Genomic DNA, 13,419 nt, shown 5'->3' with positions numbered 1-13,419 from the left:
TAGACTCATTCCGCAGTGCTCACGGCTTCCCACTCTGTAGCAGAGGGCTGGGCATGGCCAAAGCCCAGCTCTGTCTTCTTAGTCCCCTGGAGAAACCTGCACAGAGAGAGAGCTGCTTTCCTTGGCTGAGAGGACAGTGAATTCTGCACTGGTGAGAACAAGCCAGCTTAAAGTGTCAAGCAGGGAGTAGGTGTCATCAATCAAAGAGACTTTTCTGACACCTGTATTGCTCAGGACACTGTGTCAGGCCAGGCTGGTTGGAAAGCACCGGCTATCAGAACCAAGTCTAAGCTCCCAGCCACCTTCGCATCCTCCCTGAGCTGGTTCCAATCTACCTCCCTAGGTTCAAGTCACGTGAATTGACTTGCTGACCCCCAACTCACACTTTTATTATGCTTTTGCTCAAGTTTTCTCTCTGACCCTCAGATGACTTCCCCTACCTGTCACACACGCCTCATCTTCTGGTTCTTCAAAGCCCGGTCCAAATGCCACTTCTTCCAAGATACCTGGATGGATACCTCCCTTGGAGTTGGAACAACTTGCCTTTCTTGCACTGGCTGTTTGCTTAGTGGCAGAGTTACGTGTGTGCAAGTGACCTGAGGGAGCTGTTGGCAACAGAGAGTCCCTGAAACAGGGCTAAATCTTGGTCTGAAACAGGTTCCAAATCCAGGCTTGGTAGAATGAAATGCATTTCTTCTACCCTAGAGAAGGAGAAAATATTTTTTCCCCTTCTTCTTCCAAACTTTCTCAGTTTTGATTTATGGAGTTCATTAACTCAGTTATTTTCCTCTCTTCTCATCCTTTGTGCCTGAGTCTGTAGAAGGTTGATCTTTGAGTTCCCAGGTAGAATTAAATAACTAACCTTTGTGGAGCACTTTGTAGTTTTCAAAGCACTTTCCCAGCCACTGCCTAATTGATCTCCACAGTGACCCATGAATTACCCCCATTTGGAGCTCAGGAAACTGTCTCCAATGTGAAGCAACTTGTTCAGGTCAGGGCAATTAAGTGGTCAACCAGGGACTAGTGCACAGCCTGTCTGCTTCTAAATCACATTCTCCCCACTGACAGCAACGGCACAACAGAAACGACTGCTGTGAGCACTTACTGCTTGTTCACGTGGTGCCGGCCGCTGTGCTATGCACAGACGATTTTGTGAGGCAGGTGCCATTGTTACTTCCAGTTTACAGAAGATTCAGAGGTTTGAGGGCTTGGGAAAGCAACCAAGGGGCACATGGCCAACGAGTGGCAGAGCTGGCACTGAGATCCAGATCTGGCAGCCTCCGCTCAGCCTGGTTGCTTGGAACCGCAGTCTCCTCGCACTGGGAGGGGCTGGCGACTGGGCGCACTCAGCTGTCCGTGTGCACTCACCTGCCAGGCTAGGAGAATGGGCACTGCCCTCGCAGTCAGAAGCCTGTTCACTAGGCCTGGCTTGGCTGTGTGTGTTGAGAAAATTGCTGACTGCGCCTGGACTTAGGCTTTCGTTCATCAAAGGGGAATCATGTCTCTGTGTGTCTGGGCATTGAGGAGGGCCTGGGCACTCCAGGGCACCACGGTTTTTGCCAAATTCTTGGCATGCCTGCCAGCCACATTCTGTTTGCTGGTCACATCTGGTCTCCCACTCAGTCATTTTGCGGCCTTTCCCTATTTCTCTCCAGCCCAGTCATACTCTTACCTCTCTCACCTCCAGGACCCTCACCTCCTATTTTGAGCAGTGTGATGCATCGTGAAGGGACTTGAACCTTGTTGTCCCACAGACTTAGGCCTGGTTCTGTCTCTCTGAGGAGAGTGATACTTGATCTCTATGAATTTTGTTTCTTTCCTCCATAAAATAGGGGTAAAGACTGTAGCTGTATGGGCCATTGTGCAAATGACACCACATAAGGCTTGAGGTAGGCTCAGCTTGAAATCTGGAACAGTAATTGTAAATGTTATCATTTCTCCTCTTGAGCCTGAAATGTTGACCATTTTTCCATGTCAACATTTCTCCTTTCCTCTGGCCCTATGGTCCAGGGCTCTTTGCCAGCACTCTTGCCCAATTCCCCCAAGTCCCAGCTTTTCCTGTCACCCTCACACATGCTTACTTCCCAGCCTCTTTCCTCTGCTGGTTCTTGCTCTATAGCCTAGAAAATGCCTACCTATGTCTTAGTCTCCTGGAGGGTGTAGATTGCTTTCAAAGCCAGCTCTTCCTTACCCTGGGTCTCCCCTCAGCTTCCAGCCCCTGTCCCTGGCTCTCAGTGCTCCCCAGAGCATGACCCCAGCATACCCACTGAAGACTTAACCACCAAACCTGATGGCCCTTCCTCGGACTGCAGCTCCTCGGGCCCTTTACTGCCCAGCTTCCTTCTATCCCTCAGGTTACAGACTTGGTTTTCTTGTCTGCCACTAAACACACCTTGCATTTGAGTCCCCAAGAAGCTTTCTGAAAATGACCATGAACAAAGCATTGAGACGGTACTGTTGGGCTCTCCCCAACCCTGTGGCCCCCCCAGCTCCCTGCCCAGCTCCTAACAGAAGCACTGCCAAAGCTTCTGGCCTTGGCCCAAGTCTCTATCTTGTCACTTTCTCCCCTGGATATTTCTCTCACTCCCACAGTTTCAGTACTCACTTCTCTGTGGCTGCTTCCCAGGTCCTATGCTCAGTCCTGTTTCCTCCTGAACCTCAGATCCTAATCTCTATATGCCTAGTGGATGCCTCTCCAGCCCCCCAAACCTTCCCACGTCAGCACAAACACCTGCTGTGCCTGCTTAGCCTGTTTCTGACCATGGCACCAGCATCTCCTAGTCCTCCTAGTCCACCTCTGAGGCTTGAGATCTCTAAGTCATCTATGAGAGCTCCCTTTGTATCTTCCCCACGAGAAACCAAGTCCCAGGAAAGCTACTTCCCACCCCTTCTGTCCAAGCCCACCCACCTTGCCCCTTTTCAGCTCTCACTATCCTCACCTGGATGACGATGGTGAGACCTTGTCCCCTTGCATCCTTTCCCCCAATCTCTACTCCACCTCAGCAGCCAGAGGGATCTTCTTTCATCTGACACCTGATTCCTTCTTTCTCCTGATAAGATACCTCTACTATCAATTAAAGGGAAATTAAATATGATATTTTTTATTTCAAAAGCACATCCATACATTGGAAACTGTACACCTCCTTCTCCGTCTCGCTCTGTCTCTCTATCCATTGCCATCTTGATCATTTTCACCTCCAGACATGAAAGCAAGGCTGGAATAAAGCTTTTCCTGACAGTAGTTATGGTGCTGGATTGAAGTTATTTTTGATGTTCTTTGAATTTTTCTGTATTAATTTCTAATTAAGAGAACATACACATTTTACAAAAGCAATAAAGGCATTACTCAGGGAAAAGAAAAAAATCTCCAGTGGCTCCTCATTGTCAGTGGGACAAAGTCCAAACTGTTTCCCTGGCTCAAGGGACCCTCAGTGATCAACCTCTGCCAAACTCTCTCCTCACTGGAGGCCACTCCCCAGCACTGGCCCAGGACCACTCACTTTCATCACCAGGCCTTTGATTATATCTGTCCTCTTGTCCCCCACCCCGCTCCCTTTCCCGCTGATGTGGGCTTCCTGCCACTGAGCTGGAAGCCTGACTCCTCATCATCAGGCCTTGCACAGCCTGGCTTCAGCCCAGCCCCATCCTGCATGTCTGCCTGTGCTCCTGACACTCGCCTCCCAGTCTCAGTCCTCGCTTGCCCTTCCTTGTTCTCTACTACTAATGAAAGCATGTCTCCTGCTGGGGGATGCAGGCAATGGCCCTGAGGAGTCTGTGCCAGCCGCTGGGCCTTGCTTTGTTCTTCAAACACTGCCCTGGCTTCAATCCTTTCCTCAAGTGTGGCAGTGTTCTGAGGAGAGGCGTGACTGGGAATGCAGACTGGGACAGAGACAGTGGCTAAGGAAAGGAGGTGGGGAACCCAGTGGCCAAAGTCGGCTTTCCTGCCCCTTGTTTTTCTAGTGTGTCCATGAGCCTGCCTGCTCACCTTCCCCAGACACATCACAGGAGGCCAGGGGGCAGATGCCTTCAGGCACCAAGGGGGCCTTGACCATTAAGATCCTGGGATGCCCGTCAGTCCCTACCCCAGACATGAGTGTGCTGAGGGGCCACAAAGCTCTGTAACCAAGCGGCACTGCCGTGGGCAGCCCCCATCTCCCTTTCCTCAGTCCTGCTGAGCCTCCCTGGTCTCATGCTGCTGAGGTGGAGGGCAAGGTACTCAGGCCGGCTGCCATCACTGGCCCTCCGAAGCCTGGCTCTATCTCCAGAAGGAGTTTTTTGTGAGAGTATTTAGCTACACAGGCACCTCAAACACAATATGTCCAAGACAGAACTCAACCCTGCCCCCCACTCCACCAGGAGCACTACAAGCTGTTCTGCCTTCTGCGTCTCAGATCACAACTAATGGTGCCATCATCTGCCTGTCCCCAGTTCCATGCACACACCATGCTGATTCATACCCCACCCCCCCAGCCTTCTCATGTGCTGTGCACTTCCCTGCAGTGGCTGCACCCCTCTCGCTGCCCTGGTAGGAGTTATGCCTCTGAAAACCTCCCCTTTAGGCATCGTCTTCCCAGAGATAAATGAGGAGCCCCTCCTCTGTCCGTCAGCAACTAGGGGTACTTCATTGCCGTTGTCTCTTTCTTGTCTGTCTTTTCCAATAGACCTGGATCTGCTTGAGCGCAGGTGCCACTTATGCACCTCTGGGTACTGAACACCATGCACAGAGCTCTGTCTACGTGGGATCCTCACTCAGTAAGCGCTATTTTTTTTTTTTTTTGCACCAGTGTTTGAAGCACTGTGGTCACATTTACAGTCACTCTTTACAAAGTATCTTATTACATACATAATACATTAATGTATTTTAGAAAAAAAGATTCAAACAAGGTAAGAGTAAAATGCTCAGGTCCGTTTCTTCTCCTCCCACACTTTCATTTTTCTCTTCGAAGGTAACCAAATTTATAGTTTAATGTAGAAGCTTCTAGCCATTTTTCATTTTTTAAATGAAATCATAGCTGTGTACATTAATGCAGTAGTGGGGTACAGTGTGCTGGTTTTATATACAATTTGAAAGATTTTCATCGAACTGTGGACCAGGTCAGGTCACCTTGGTCTTCACTCTCTGAGCAGTGTGCTAGTTCCCTTCTCAGTACTTCCACTAGTCGGTAACGTGTTGTGTGTATGTGTGAATCCTAGTGTATCATACGCGCTTTCCCGTTTCCTGGCTCTTAGGTCCTGAATGCACGCATCCATTCAGGGACGTTGGGACGTTCTGTCCCTTTAGCTCCTAAACTTCCTCTTGCTGCAGTCTACTTCTCTTCCAGCCCAGAGCTTCTTCCTAGTTCAGGTCCCCACCGTCTCAATGCCACATTTTCCTCTCGCAGTCCGTTCTCCACACCACAGCCTCTGGAGCCTTTCTAAGTGCAGATTCGCTTGTGTCACTCTTCTGCTCAAGACGTTGCAGAAGCTTGGCACCACACTCAGCACAGGCTCTAACAGTCCTGGCGGCTCCTCAGAGCTCCTTACGTGTCCAGCTCCTCCAGCTCCTCCAGCGTCATTTCCCACGCTCCTTTCTGGGATCTTGGAGTCTCAGCAAACGGAAGTTGCTGCTACCTGCCGTTGCCGCATTTTCCCATCTCCATCCCTTTGCCCGTGCTGTGAGCTCGGCTAGAACCCCCTTCCTTGTGCCCCATCTGTCCACACGTCCCCCTGCCTTCAGGCTCCATTTACTGCTTTCATCCACCAGCTCAATGGCTCATGCTAGGACATATGTCTGTTGGGCAATGTGACAAAGGACAGGGCACTCTCTGGCTGGGTTCTTGGCTGGGGTATGGGAATGCTGCTCTAACTATCTCAGCAGACACCTCTTTGGCCCAAAGAAGTCCTTTCTCAGTTTGGGGTGAGAAAGAGGCCCCCTCACCCTTCTGCCTCAAGGTTACCTGTCTGCCCTTCAGGTGACCTGTCCTCCAGCACTGACAAGGCTGTGGGTTATTCACTTATGAGAGCCTTTGGACATTTCTATGGGTGACTTACACTGAGCACTAGGACCTTTCCCCAAAACACAACCTTCTAACCAGCCAAGCAAAACTCAGGATCTGACTTTGAAGGTGAGGCTGAGAAAGCCAAATGGAAATGATGTTGATTTTATGAGATGCTTGTGTGGGAACTATGGTTTTTCTTGAGATCAGGAGAAACTTGGGCCTAGAGCTTTCCTTGTACACAGATGAATGACATGGCCAATGTGGCCAGGACACTTTTAACGAAATGACTTTGTGCTGAATGGTAAGGTGGAGGTTGAATAACATGCCCTAAGTCATGCCAGGAAAGGGCGAAGTCAGTGCAGCGCACATCGGGGGGCAGAGTTCAGAGACTGCTACGGCAGGGCTAGGAGATCCCTGGGAAGGAAGCTTTGTTCTGAATTCCGGAAGGTGGCAAGCAAATGCAGCCTTCACGGAGCGCCTACTTGGTGCCAGGTACTGAGTAGGCCTCCAGATGCAGAAGTGATACAGAGTTGACTCTTGACCTGTACCTTTCTTCAAGGGACTTCTGGTCTAGACTGAAAGGAGTTACTTACTCAGTGGAACCATGAGCTGAAAAAGCGCCTGTGTCCCTGGAACTGGGAAGGAGGGAGAGGTGGAAATTGGGAAGAGTCGGCGATGTTCCCAAGGCTATGTCATGGGTGAATGGAGACACTGCCGCTCCCCCCCACCCCAACTCACAGCGTCTTTTGACTCTGCCCAGTGTGGATGAGTCAGTGCTGGGGATGTTGTGTACTGGGCTCTCTCAGGCTGCTTCCACTTTTCTCTTAATTCCGAGGTCTAGAGTTCTGGAGACATAGCTTGCGTGGAATTTCTTGGCCCAGGCTTGCCTTTTCTCTTCTCTCCTGGAATAACTTAAACTTCTGCTCTCAGCCCTGCCTCCTTTCATTGACAGATGTGTCTAGAGGGCCATTTCGGTTTAGGAGGTGAAAAATGAAGCACAGCTGGTCCCAATTATTTGCTTTATCTGGGTCAAAAGTGCCTTAGTGACCAGTATAGCTATGGCCTTACTCCTCCGCCTGTCTCTGAGTCACTCTGGCTGTGTCAATAATAGTGACACCAGCTGGTTGTCTTAATGGCTGAGGCCGATTGGCCATTTGGTGACCAGATTGATTTCCTCGTTCCCAACTTGAATCTGTCCCCAAATAGCACCATTACTGGTGGAACACACGGGCTCCCTCCATGTGCTCTTCATGCAGTCACTTCAACCTTCTGTGCCTTGGTCTCCCCATGAAGCCAGTAGGTTTGTCATGAGTGGGTGCACTGATTTTCTGAGAATCCCCAAAGGGTTTAGTGGAGGCTGAGGAAAAATGTGCTACAGTGAGTAAGCCTTGCCAGCCCCAAGCTGTTCCTGGGGCCTTGCTCTCTCTTAGGTCCCTTAGGGCCTCCAAAGATAGAAGAGTGGGGGGTACAAGCTGTGTGCACATACAAGCACCCGTGTGGGAACCTGAGGCTCTCTCCCATCTGCCTCTCCACCTCGTTGCCATGGTCTCGGTCACTGTGATCTTAGCCTTTTCATCAGTTCCTCAGGGAAGCCTCTCCTGAGCCTGTGGACCAGGTCAGGTCATCTTGGTCTTCACTCTCTGAGCAGCGTGCTAGTTCCCTTCTCAGTACTTACGCTAGTCAGTAATGACAATTCTGTGGTTGGCTAGTGTCTGTCTCTCCCATTAACAAGTCTCATAAACAGACGACCACAAGTCTCATCCCTGGAACTGAGCACAGAGCCCAGCATGTGGTGTGATTCTCCTTCTTTCCACATCTGGAGTTCCCCCTGTAATCTATGCACCCTTCCCTGCCCACCTGCAGAGGCCAATAGTTTAAGTCTGGCCACAAGTCACCATCCTTCTCCCCCACTCAGGCTGCACTCTGTCCACTCCCTGCAGCCCATTGGGATACACAGAGGTCATATTCGTCTCCTGGAAACATCTGGCTCTAACCATGCTCAGGGACTCCTGGATCTGCTGCCACCCTTGCCTCATCCCTCCTATTTTCCACTTCAATTTTCCTGTTTTAGTGTAGTTCATCTTCTGAAGTACTCTGTGTCTTGCATCAAGTTCACCCTTTAATGCCAATCTACATCCACAGACCCTTTCTTGTCTGGCATAAAATGTATTTCCCTCCAGCAGTTTTTCCTGATTAAACCCACTCACTTCCTGGCTCAGTCCATCAAACACAGTGCTCCTTGGCAGGCTCAACGTGGTTACAATGAGGCATCCAGCATCATTTAAACTGTAGTTATCAATGTTAGGGTTAGGGAACACTTACTGAGCGTCGGATACTGTGCTAGGTGGGGACCATGACTGACAGTCCTTCTCCGTGGAATTGGCAGTCCAGTAGCAGACCAGACATGGAACAAGTAACTGTAAGTATGATGACTACTTCCAAAGGCCAAGTGCAAGGGGCTCAGGAAGCTGGCCCGGCCTGACATCAAGGAAGGGGTCCCTGAGGAAGGACCAACTCAGTTGGGATCTCAGTCTAAGTGACGTTAAGCTAGCCAAGAGGAAGGACGTGGCAGAGTAAGGAAGGGGATCTAGGCAGAGAAGTGGCCTGTGAAACAGAAGAAAAGGGGACAGTAGCAAAGAGAGAAAGAGGCCAGGGCCTGTGGGAATGAGTTTGAATTTTATTTCAGGTAAAAGTGAAAATCAACCAGGTGTGGTGGCTCACACTTCTAATCCTAGCCCCTGGGAGGCTGAGGCAGGTGAATCATTTGAGCTCATGAGTTAGAGACCAGCTGAAGCAAGAGCAAGGCCCCATCTCTAAAAATAGAAAAAACTAGCTAGCCAGGGTTGTGCACACCTCTAGTCCTAGGTACTTGGGAGGCTGAGGCAAGAGGATCGCTTGAGCCCATGAGTTTGAGGTTACTGTGAGCTATGATGCCATGGCACTCTACCAGAGCAACAACGTAAGACTCTGTCTCAGAACAATAAAATAAAATAAAATAAAAGTGAAAATCGATTCTTCTGGCACCCACCTTGGGCAGTTTTGCTGGGACAGTTCCCCGTGAACAGCTTTCTTCAGCATGCTATAGGACAGATTGGTGAGAAGTTCCAGAGGGGAAATTTCTAGTAAATCTGTAGCACCACTCACTGTGTCATGCCCATGTCCTCTCCAACAAGCTCCACATCCTGGCCCTGGGGATATAGAGAAACATTTCTTTTTTCCTCCCATTTAAAAAAATTTTATTATGGAAATTTTGAAACAAGCATCCAGGCAGACAGGATAATCTAATGAACACTTTATATGCATTATTCAGCTTCAATAATTATCATCAGGTACCCAACACTGTTATCTATGAACCTCCCCATGTCCCATCCCACATCATTTTAAAGGAAATCCAAGATATATCATTTCATCTTGAAATGATTCAGTGTTTCTCTCTGAAGCAGTAGGACTCTGTTTTTTCCCCTAAGCATCAGCAATATCATCACACATAAAAAATGGTTTCTTAATCATCATCAAATATTTACTTAGTAGTCAAATTTCCTTAATTGCCTCATAAATGTCATTTAGTAATTGGATCTGAAATGTCATTTAACAATAAGGATCCAAAAAGTCCAGATTTTGCATTTGGTTTATATGTCTCTTAAATCTGTTTTAATCTCTACACTTCCTCTTCCCACCTCCATTTGTTTCTTGGTATTTATTTATTGAAGAAACCTGGTCATTTGTCCTTTAGAATATTCCACTGTCCAAACACTGCTAGTTGCATTCCTGTGCTGTCATCGAACAGTCCTTTGCCCCTGAATTTCTGTAAACTGATGGTTATGTGTGTAGGTTTGACAGATGTAGATTTGAATTTTTGCAGTGCAAAAGCCTTCACAGGAACACACACCACAAGCGCTCCTCCTGTTACATCAAACATTGCAATGTTGAGAGTTGCTCCCTGGGTTTATCGTGACATAGCTGTGATAAAGTTGCCTGGCAGCCTTCCACTTAGTGATTCTATAGGCCGGCGTAGATCGTTGTTCACACTCTATTTCATTGGGGGTTACAAAATGGTGATATCATAATTCTGTCATTCCTTCTCTATTTATTAGCTGGAGTTCCTTATAAAGAATGTCCTAGTATTTCTTTTCAGAATATGTTTGTTTCCTAAGAGTCTGCAAAGGTAATATATGAACACATGGATTGGATTTATTTGGACCTATTGTAGCTATTTTTCCCCATCTTTCGTTACAGGAGCCCCTCTGTGTTGGTTTCTGTGTCCTTTTGATAGGACCCTTGTTGTTTCTTTTTTGTTTTCTTTTGTAGGCATTATTTGCATATGATAACCCCATTGTCTTTGATAGATGACTTTCTTTTTTTCCAGCTTTATTGAGGTATAATCAATAAATAAAAATTGTACATATTTATGGTGTGTAATGTGATGATTTGATACAATGATTACCACAATCAAGCTGATTACCATATCTATCACCTCACATAGTTATGTGTGACGAGAACATTTAAGATCTTATCTCTTAGCAATTTTCCAGCATACAATACAGTATGAACTATCGTCACCAAGCTGTACAATAAATCTCTTGAACTTACTCTTCCTAAGTGAAACTTTGTACCCTTTGACCAACATCTCCCTACTCCCTATGTACCACCAGAACGCGGCAACCATCACTCTACTCTCTGCTTCTGTGAGTTCAATATTTTAAGATGCCATATGAAAGTGAAATCATGTGATATTTGTCTGTTTGTGCCTACCTTACTCCATTTACCATAATGCCCTCCAGGTTCATCCATGTCATTGCAAGTGGCAGGATTTCCTCCTTCTTCTTCTTTTTTTTTTTTTTTTTTTTTGCAGTTTTTGACCAAGGCTGGGTTTGAACCCACCACCTTCAGCATATGGGGCTGGTGCCCTACTCCTCTGAGCCACAGGCACTGCCCAGAACGTCCTTCTTTTTATAGGCTGGATAGTGTTCCATTGCATACATACACACCACATTTTCTTTATTTATCCATCTGTTGATGAACACTCAGGTTGATTCTATATCTTGGCTATTGTGAATAGCGCTGCAATGAAGATAGGGCTGTGGATGTCTCTTATAAGAACTGATTGCCTTTCCTTTGGGTATAGCCCCACTAGTGGGATTTCTAGACCACACAGTAGTTCTACTTTTAATTTTCTGAGAAACTTCCATATTTCCATTATGCAAAGCAGCCATTGCATAATGGCTGCTTAAGTTTCCATTCATGAAGGGGCTTTTCACTGAGTAGTCTTTGTCACTCTTAGGGGTGGTGGTTATTTCTTATATCTGTGATTCTGATGATCTTTGAGTTATTTTTATTAATCTAGTCCCTTGTCATACTTAGTAATTCTTTTTATAAAAATAGCTTTTTAAAGATATAATTTATATACCACAAAATCTACTAGTTTTAAGTAAACTATTCAATGATATTTTAATAAATGTATGAAGTTATGAAACCATCACCATAATCGTAAGACATCTTGTGCCCATTAGCAGTCACTCCTTATCTGCAACCCCAGCCCTGGAAAAACACTATACTTTTTGTCTCTTTAGATTAGATTTTTCTGGGCATTTCCAGAATATATGTTCTGTGTCTTGCTTTTTTTTCACTGAGAATGTTTTCTAAAAATCATGGTAAAATAAACATAACACAAAACTTACCATTTTAATCACTTTTAACATCTAGTGCAGTGGTGTTAAGTATTTTCCTATTGTTGCACAATAGATCTCTAGAACTATTCCTGTCCTATAACTGCTAGTTAATAATTCTTTGTATGAAACTTTCCCTGTTTAAATCATCATGTAGATTCCCTGTCTTGGAGGGATTTAGGCTGCTACAGAAGTGAATACTATGGCCCAGGAAAGAAATAAGGAGCTTGGACTAGAAGGGAAAGTGATACCGGATTTCAGGTTCTTTGTCTCCATGATTTGGACCACAGGATCAGTAGTAAGTCAGGATTTATTCAATGAATAAAAATTACAACTGCAAAAAGCAAACCTCTTGGTAGAGAGAACCCAGGAGGTTAGCAAGCTCTCCTGCTCCCTCTTCGAGGTCTGTCTTGGGCTCTCTGCTCAGGGGCTTATATAGTGGCAGGGGGGTTGTTTTGCAGGACCAGTGGGTCCTTGTCAGTTACAGCCAGTTGTCCAATGAGCTTTCAGGCCTTGGAAACTGACTTGAAATTGACCAGTCAGGAATACATGTGGAGGAGACTGCAAGATGCCATCCATGAAATTGACCAGTGAGAAGTGTGCCTGGAGGAGACAGCAAGGTGCCAGTGTCTCCCCCGCGGATGTCAGGCTGGATATCAAGCTGTTTCCTCCATCTTCCGCATCATCAACACTTCCAGGGCTAAGGTGGCAGGTCCTGGTGCCACCTTGTCCTGCATCAAAAGGACAGATGGATGACAGCTTTGATGCTAGAGTCAGCAAGACTGGCTGATGAATTGGAGTGAGAGGTAAAGGAAAGAGAAGAATCCAGGCAGACTCCTAGTACTCCAGGTTGGGTCCTAGATGAGGGTATTGCCCTTTATGGAGGGGAAAAGCACTTATTTGGCAGTAGTGTACTTGCATGAAGGGATGCATCCTGATCAAATTGGCTTTTGTTTCTGATATGTACATGGCATACTCTTCCTCAGTGGTTCTCAACACTGGCTGTCCAGCAGAATCACCAAGGAGCTTTTAATATCTCTTGGTGTCTGATCAGCACCTGTGGCTCAGAGGAGTAGGACGCCAGCCCCATATGGTGGGAGTGGTGGGTTCAAACCCAGCCCCACGAAAAACTGCAATATATATATATATATATATATATATCTTGGTGTCCTCGATCCATCCTTGGCCAACTGAATCAAAATGGCTGAAGATGGAATCCAGGCACTGATAATTCTGAGGAGCTCTCAAGATGCCTGTCATGTGCATCCAGTTTTAAGATCCATGGCAGTAGATCTTGAATTAGAATTTGTCACCAAACTGAAGGCATTTAGGGTAAGGCCACATTGGATGGCCTGGATAATTAGGAAGGATAAGCTAGTTAAGACAGCATTAGAAGGTGTCACAGTTGGGGTGAGGTCGTCAGAAGGGGAGACATTTATTAGGCAGCATAGTCATTGTTATGCCTCAGGTGAAATCTATGCCCTGGGTCTGTGTCAGGTGTATCTGTGAGGGTTCTCCAGAGAAACAGAACAAACAGGATGTGTGTGTGTGTGTGTGTGTGTGTGTGTGTGTGTTTGTGCTGAGAGTAAAAGAAGGGGAAGGGAGAAGGAGAAAGAGAGATTTTAAGAAATTGGCTCATGAAATTGTGAAGATTGGGAAATCCATAGTGAAGGCTAGCAGGCTGGAAACTCAGGGAGACTTTCTATGTTACAGTCTAGAAAACAGACTTCCTTCTTCTTTGGAAAACCTTCTTTATTCTTAACACCTTTAACTGA

This window comes from Otolemur garnettii, unplaced genomic scaffold (genome assembly GCF_000181295.1).
Source record: "Otolemur garnettii isolate 467f Iridium unplaced genomic scaffold, OtoGar3 scaffold00190, whole genome shotgun sequence".
Lineage (NCBI taxonomy): Eukaryota > Metazoa > Chordata > Mammalia > Primates > Galagidae > Otolemur > Otolemur garnettii.
This window is presented reverse-complemented; position numbering follows the sequence as displayed.